The sequence below is a fragment of the Balaenoptera musculus genome, chromosome 18, assembly GCF_009873245.2.
Source record: "Balaenoptera musculus isolate JJ_BM4_2016_0621 chromosome 18, mBalMus1.pri.v3, whole genome shotgun sequence".
Taxonomy (NCBI): domain Eukaryota; kingdom Metazoa; phylum Chordata; class Mammalia; order Artiodactyla; family Balaenopteridae; genus Balaenoptera; species Balaenoptera musculus.
The window spans coordinates 26,818,391-26,827,163 of record NC_045802.1 but is presented as its reverse complement, the minus strand read 5'-3'; the positions used below and the strand labels follow the sequence as shown (position 1 = coordinate 26,827,163).

The 8,773-nt window shown below is 38.2% G+C and overlaps 1 pseudogene; it reads left to right on the top strand.

Moving 5' to 3' along the window:
- Positions 1-303: 303 nt before the first annotated feature.
- Positions 304-1,804, top strand: LOC118884251 (annotated as a pseudogene).
- The last annotated feature ends 6,969 nt before the right edge of the window (positions 1,805-8,773 follow it).

Here is an 8,773-nt window from a genome sequence, read left to right as displayed (position 1 = left end):
ATCCACTAAAAAAAGAAAAAGAAAAACAATCCAGGGAAATTACTCTTAAGCCTGATATGTTTTTAGCTTTAATTTCAAAGGCCACAACGTAAAAGAAAGAAAAGGAAAACATGTATCCTCTTGTTACTTCTTTGAGGTGCAAATATCCAGAAAATATGAAATCAAAAAGAATTGGGGCCATCCCCTGTCGGATCCAGGCTACTGCAGCACTAGGGTGTCTGTTGGTCCCGGCCAGAACACTTCAGTTCTGCCCTGCAAGGATATATTTAATAACTGATTGGTGTGTTCCTTTAATACAAGAAAATGGAAACGGAATAGCCAGAGGAAACCTTTCCCAACACCAAAACCAATGGCGAATTTGGTAAACGCCCTGCTGAAGATGTGGAAGAGGAACAAGCTTTTAAAAGCTCTAGAAACACTGATGAGATGGTTGAATTATGCATTCTGCTTCAGAGCAAGAATGCTGGGGCAGTGACTGGAAAAGGAGGCAAGAATATTAAGGCTCTCCGTACAGACCACAATGCCAGTGTTCAGTCCCAGACAACAGTGGCCCCGAGAGCACATTGAGTATTAGTGCTGATATTGAAACAGTTGGAGAAATTCTGAAGAAAATCATCCCTACCTTGGAAGAGGGCCTGCAGTTGCCATCACCCACTGCAAGGAGCCAGCTCCTGCTCCAATCTGATGCTGTGGAATGCTTAAATTACCAACACTATAAAGGACGTGACTTTGCGAGTTGAGATTGTTGATTCATCAGAGTCTGGCTGGAGGAATTATTGGGGTCAAAGGTGCTAAAATCAAAGAACTTCAAGAGAACACTCAGACAACAATCAAGCTTTTCCAGGAATGTTGTCCTCAATCCACTGACAGAGTGGTTCTTATTGGAGGAAAATCTGATAGGGTTGTAGAGTACATAAAGATCATCCTTGATCTTATATCAGAGTCTCCCATCAAAGGACGTCCTCAGCTTATGATCCCAGTTTTTACCATGAAATCTATGATTATGGTGGTTTTACAATGATGTTTGATGACCACTGGGGACGTCCCGTGGGATTTCCCATGCGGGGAAGAGATGGTTGTGACAGAATGCCTCCTGGTCGGGGTGGGCGTCCCATGCCTCCATCCAGAAGAGCTTATGATGATAAAATTCCTCGCCGAGGACCTCCTCCACCTCCTCCTGGACGAGGTGGCTGGGGTGGTGGCAGAGCTCAGAATCTTCCTCTTCCTCCACCACCACCACCTAGAGGAGGAGATCTAATGGCCTATGACAGAAGAGGAAGACCTGGAGACCATTATGATGGCATGGTTGGTTTCAGTGCTGATGAAACCTGGGACTCTGCAGTAGACACATGGAGCCCATCAGAGTGGCAGATGGCTTATGAACCACAGGGTGGCTCTGGATATGATTATTCCTATGCAGGGGGTCGTGGATCATATGGTGATCTTGGTGGACCTATTATTACTACACAAATAACTATTCCCAAAGATCTGGCTCGATCTATTATTGGCAAAGGTGGTCAGCAGATTAAACAAATCCGTCATGAGTCAGGAGCATCGATCAAAATTGATGAGCCTTTAGAAGGGTCCGAAGATCGGATCATTACCATTACAGGAACACAGACCCAGATACAGAATGCACAGGATTTGCTGCAGAACAGTGTGAAGTAGTATTCTGGAAAGTTTTTCTAAGACTAGTGAAGAACTGAAGGAGTCCTGCATTTTTTTTTTTTTTTTTATCTGCTTCTGTTTAAAAAGCCAACATTCCTCTGCTTCATAGGTGTTCTGTGTTTGAGGTGTAGTGAAATCTTTGCTGTCACCAGATATAATGTTTTAGTTCCTTACAAATAGGGTTGGGGGTTGGGGGAGGGTGTGCAGAAACTAACATTGAAATTTTGAAACAGCAGCAGAGTGAGTGAATTTTAATTTTTGTTCATTGTTGGTGGTTTAAAAAAAAAATTCCCCCATGTAATTATTGCGAACACTTTGCTTTGTGGTCACTGTAACATTTGGGAGTGGTGGGACAGGGGAGGAAAAGTAACAATAGTCCATATGTCCCTGGCATCTATTCAGAGCAGTGTGCAGAATGTAATGCTCTTTTGTAAGAAATGTTTTATGATTTTTAAAATAAATTTAGTGAACCTCAAAAAAAAAAAAAAGAATTGGATCCCACAACTTGGGAAACAGGGTATTTAGAAATCACAGTGAACAATACATGTGCCCCAAGAAAAACCCAAACACAATTTTCGTAGACAAAAGCCCAGTAATCTGTCAGTAGCAATTCAAATGTCAATTCAGTTAAAAAGATAACCCTTTAAATTTTGAAAAACAAAATACCTCTGTTAATCACAGAATCTTTTAAAATATGTATTTGTCTGGTAAAGTTTGACAATGCTGCCTGTGAAATCTGAAAGGAGAACGTGTCATGAGAATATGGAAGCACAAGAAACTTCAACTAAAATTGTCTTTTCCCATATGGCAACTTAAGACAAGTAGTCCTAAGCGTGTTATTTTGAGAGACACACAATTTTGAAATAACTGGAGATACCTCAAGTTATTCTAGAAGTGAAAAGTAGAAAGAAGTACTTTGGCTTATTCACCTTAGACTTTTCCTGTTTAGTTAGAGGTTGCATTCAATTACCTTCCATTTGAAACTCTTTTGATTCTATATTTGTAGTATTTATTGTTTCGAGGGGGAACCATTTTCATATATATGTTAGATTTGAATCACGACCATTTGCATGACATTTTATTAAAATATATGGTTTGAACATGAATAAGACAGTGTGTTAATTATTCAAGAGATATGAAGGTAAATAAGATAATTCTTACCCACAGGAACACGTCCTAGAAGAACTAAGTAGAAAAATAAGGAGAAGTGTTAAGATAAATAATACTAGGTAATTACATAATATGGGCTGTGTATGAATGGGATAAAAGAAGTAAGAGCAGAGAGTTGTGACAGTAAACACAGCAAAGACATACGCCCTTCGCTAGATCAGAAAAGGCTTCAAGGAGGCACTGGCATTTGAGTTGGATGCCATTAAAGGAAGTTCAACAGGCTAGCTTTAGTGAGGCACATTCTAATATTCTGAAAGGCGGAAAAATACTAGCAAAAATAAAAATGATGATCAGGACAAGATATGTGAATTTTTTTTCCAGAAGCTTGACAAACTTTTAGTAGATGTTGGTATAAGCAAATGCAGACTAACTGAAGTACATGTTGTCATTTTTAAAAAGCCACACAATGTTGTGAAAATTTTAAGTTATTTTTGTATATTGAGAGCAGGGATACTTCCATCACATGGTAGAGCCTAGAAAGAGATATTGTATTTCTTGAGTGATAAAAAGTAGCAGCTGGTGGGGCAAAGAACGGGCTGTAGAAAGAATACTTGCTCTGACTCTTACTAACTGCGTGAAACTGGAAAAGGTACTTAACCTTCCATGACTGATTTCTTATCTAAAGTAGGAATATTAAGAGTGCCTACTTCCTAGGTTGTCATGAGTATTAAATGAATTATTAGGTATAAAACACTTGAACTAATGCATAGCAAATAGTAAGCACTCAGTGTTGTATTAGCTCATTTTCATTATGTGGAGCAGAGATGAAACTACTTCCATGTAGATATAGGTATTTTTATTTTAATTTTCTTTAGAAAAGATCTGCTTTGGATCATTTAAGAACTTCAGCAATGGAGGGAAAACTAAAGTTAAACTAAACTTGCCAATTAAAGATAACTTCCTTTCAAAAGTCCTTCAAGTTTCTTTCTCCTCTTGCAGTGGTTCTAGAATATAGCTACACTTTTCAGTCATATGAAGATTTCTTAAAAATACTAATGCCAGGATCCTACCTCCAGAGACTCTAATTTAATTGGCCTTGGCTGTAAGGAGTTTTAAAAGCTTCCCAGGTGATTTTAATGTACAGCCAAGGTTGAGAATCACTGAGCCAATGGGTAAATCATCTGCCAATTTGAAGTTCAAAATCCCTGTAAGTGCCGATTCATGCCTTCTTATCAGGTATTTCTGTCCTCGCCTCTGTCCCCCTCCCACTGGCACAGGGGGACAGTGTGACTCCTCACAGCGATGGGTCTCTGACTTGGGGCTTCACTAGTCTCCACTCTCATGGAGTTGGCCTACTTTTGTTCCTGGGAGGCTTGCACTGCTGTCCACTGAAGAGTGGATCCGGGATGAGCACTGACTGCCTGCCTGGTTACCAGCCCAGGTAACACTTGATCCCACCTGGCTTTGTAGGCACTTTGCTGGATGTGCTGCTGAAGCCCACCCTCACACAGCTACCTCTGGCTGTGAAGTCCTGTGCCTGTAGCCTCTTCGTCTTTACACATAGGCTGCTGATGGTCACTGGTCCTCTTGAACCTCCCACTTTACCCTCAACACCAGGTATGTTGGAATGTCTCATTCAAACCCTGTGCAAGCCATAGGGTTTGGGGTCCTTTTGCAGGTGAATCTATCTAGACAGCACTTTCTCTCTGCTCTTGCTCTTCTGCTACTCCTGGACTACACTGGATGCAAAGGATTGTCTGGGACTCTGGTCAGATTTCCATCATCTTGTGGCTGAGACCCAGGAGAGGAGACTTTTGTTTCATACAAGGGACCCAGGGAGAACTTAACCCTAGTTTCTCCTCCTCCAGTGCGTGTATACCCCTTGGACAGAAATCTGTGCCCTCCTCCTCCAGTTTCTATTATCTTTCCTTAGGTCACATCCTCAACCCTTCCTACGCTATAGCTTAAGGAAAACTCTGTGACCCAAGTCTCCTTGGCTTGACTCTGGACATGGAAAAGGCAGATTTTTGGAATTCAGAAAAATCTTTCTCTTTTGGAAATCCTAGCATTGTGTCTCACAATGGAGTCAAAAAATTCATTTTTAGCCAAAATTTGAATAGTAAACTTTTTGTTTTTTTCCTCCTGTCCTAACATTACTGCTTATATCTTTCCTGAGGCAATAGATATACCTGCCATAATCAGGGGACAGCCCCATACAAGGAAGTATAAAAAATAAAAACACAATTTTATATTTCAAACTATATTATTCCCATAATATCTGTAATTGAAAATAATTCCAGCATGAATCTTCCACTCTTCTTAAGCATTTAGCTTCTAACCTAGAAGACAGGGTACACCTATTTTCAACCCTATGGTTTTGAAACCACCAATTCTTTCCTTCCTTCTTTCTTAGTCCAAACCCTATTGTGTGTGTGTGTTGTGTGTGTGTGTGTGTGCGTGCATAATTCTTGTTTTGCTTACTAGATCCTCTAGGTTTATAAGTTGCAACATTTCAATTTATTCTAAGAACTTAAGAGTAGGACTCATGTCTTGACCAACTGCTACCAAGACTAAGAATGTAGGGCACATACTAAGCATCAAAATATTTCCTTACTACTAACAGTCTCTCCTGGACCACTGAGGATAGAGATTTTGAAAGATGTATCTTTCCTTCCCTTTGGCCTCCTCCAATCCTTCATGAAAAAATAAATGCACTAAAATTCTGGCTTATTTCATTAAGATTGAATCAATATCCAGAGATTCAAGTTTCATACAATGTGCCTCCACCTATACCAAGATGGAGTTAACTCCACCCCACTCCAGCCAGAGAACCCCTTCTCAGATTCAGGCCCTTGTTCTATCAGTTCTGCTCCAGAAAGCTAAAGTTAGGACTTATTTTTCACCTTCCTCCCAAATAAATATACTTAGGTTTTTACAGTGGCAAAGGAATGTATTTCCATTTAAGAAAAACTAGAAAATTGAGGAAAGGACAAAAAATAAAAATCCACAAATAAACACCCAATAATTACCAAGGTTATCATTTTGGTATGCTTTCTTCCATGAGTACAGTATAAATTATAATCAAAAAGATAGCTGACTTTTTCATTTTAGAATATATGATGAATATTTAATAGTCATTCAAAATATTTGTTTCCACTACTTTTACTCATAAATAAAACTATGCTTAAAATAACAGCAGCATAAAGAGCAAAAACTAATAATATTATTTAAGTGTATAATTGCAATATACTAGGCTAACTCTTTGATATCACTGTATCTCACAGATTTGTCCATCAGTATTATTATCATGGATAAAGACAATGAGGTACGTATATACAATGGAATATTACTCAGCCATAAGAAAGAACGAAATAATGCCATTTGCAGCAACATGGATGGACCTAGAGATTGTCATACTGAGTGAAGTAAGTCAGACAGAGACAGACAATATCATATGATATCACTTATTTGTGGAATCTTAAAAAGATGGTACAAATGAACTTATTTACAAAATGGAACTAGAGTAACAGATGTATAAAACAAAGTTATGGTTACCAAGGGAAAAGAGGGAGATAAATTGGGAGATTGAGATTGACATATACACACTACTATATATAAAATCAATAACTAATAAGAACCTGCAGTATAGCACAGGGAACTCTACTCAATACTCTATAATGAGCTATATGGGAAAAGAATCTAATAAAGAGTGGATATATGTATTTGTATAACTTATTCACTTTGCTGTACAGCAGAACTAACACAACATTGTAAATCAACTATACTCCAATAAAAATTCATTTAAAAAAAGAAAAAAGTATCATTCCCATTTTACAGATGAAAAAACTGAGAGAATGATTAAATAATTTGGCCAGGGAACTCTGCATCAAAATTTAGTTCTCTGACACCCTACTTTGTACATAATTCTATTTCCATAGGAAAAAAAAAATCCCCAGAAGTGGAGTGAAAAGTTCAAAACATTTTAATTCTTTCATGCTGTTGATGCCTATATCTAAGTTGCTTTCCAGAAAGGTTTTTTTAAATTTACAAACCTACAAGAAGTGTATGAAAATGCATATCTCACAACAATTTTTCTCAAATTGTTGCCAGTCTGAAGGTGAAAAATTGCAGCTCATTGTATTGGAAAATATTTTCACATTAATTGCCCATCTGTATTTCTTTTCTGAATTATCTTGACTTTTGTTCATGTTTCTGAGATCTTTTTATTGTTGATTTTTAAAGTACTGAATATGTCATGCATGTTCCAAATATTTTTCTCAGTTTGAAAATTTGCTTTAAATTTGGAATTATAGATTTTAGATTTTGTGTTGTTATGTTTAATTCTTACGTTATCAGTCCTTTCTTTTGTTGTTTCTTCAATGACTTTATGCTTACAAAAATCCTTCCCAATCATGAATGGATAAATATCTGGTACTTTGATTTCTTATTGTTCTATGAGTCATTAGGGGAAGTCCATTGTGGTGTACAGGGTGTTCATTCTTCACTGAGATGTTGTGTGTGGAGTCTTGGCCCTGCCACTTATTGGCTGAGTGACCTTGGGTGGGCTGGCTATTTCCCTATCTCTTAAATGGTGATAATACCTCCCTCTAAGGTTTGTTGTCAATATTAAATGAAATAATATATTTAAAACCCAGCATGCATAGTAAGCACTCAGTCAACTGTAGTTATTATTTAATTCACATGAAATTAATTTTTGGTTTAGTATATAACATCAATAATTTAATTTTTTGCCCAAAATATTTGATCAGTTTTCCCAGCATCAGATATCTTAAAAATCTTTCCTTATGTGATGTTTGTTGCTACAGTTGCTACTAACTCTCTATTTATGCTTTCAGTTGGCCATGGAAAGAAGGGTCCTTGTAATAAAGTGATTTGTGTGCATGTGTTCTCACTCACTCTAGGCGCAATTATGCACTACTCTTTGAACATGAGAACTTGAGCTTTTCTGTTCAGTAAAACAAGCCAGCAACCCTATCTAAGGGAAGGGCCAGTGGAGTCAAGGCTCAGCCATAGACTGTCTATCGGCACCACCATATTGGAATACACCTCTCTTTACCTCAACACACACAGATGGCAGGACCAACCTGAACCAGCAGACATACCAGGTGACCCACAAAGTGAGCTGCCCCCACTCATTCTGCTCACAACAATGAAGACAAAACTCTTACAACTTTTTACAACTTTTTATCCTTGGTGTTCTGATAACGCTTCAGAGAACAGAAGTAAAACAATAGATCTAAGGAAGATAACTGTTCTCCTCAACAGGGTGCTGCTTTCCCCACTCCTCTTATTGCCATCTTATCCTAAGGATATCCTGAATAATTTGCCCCATATCAGGGGTTAACCTACCTGAGATGGTCCTTCCAAGTTGTCAAGTTCTTTCTCCACAAAACTTAATTGTGGATTTTTTAAAATGTTTCCTCCAGCTATTTAAGTATCATCCAACAAAAAAGAAACAAAAAAGAAAATCATTAATAAATAATGTAAACAACTATACATGGGTTTTCACATGCGATTTCACATTTAGGAGAAAATAAGATTTTTAAGCAAATTTACAGTGATTTAACAACATATCTTCAAACTAAGACCTGACTCAATGGAAGCCTTCACAATTGGAGCAGCCATGGATTGTGGTTGAATTAGGTTAGGTCATGTCTAATATTCTCTGCTTCCATTTCTATTCACCAATGATTACCATAAATATTTGATTCTCTACTAGAATTCTGCTGCCATTTTCTGTACACTGGCCTCTGACTTAGCCCACCACTGTTAAGTTTGTCTTGGTTCATTAATTCCTATGTAGGCTTCTGACTTGCCTCCCAATCACGGAGAGGATTTGTGGTTCTGTAAGACTCATGGGAGCATCTACTCTGTGAAGGTCTTAGCTGTGCGGGAGTCACCCCCGCCCCCTCCGGGCTGCCTGTTTCCAGAAGTGCAGCTGGCTTTGGTTTTCTCCCGGGTCTCAAGGCCAGGC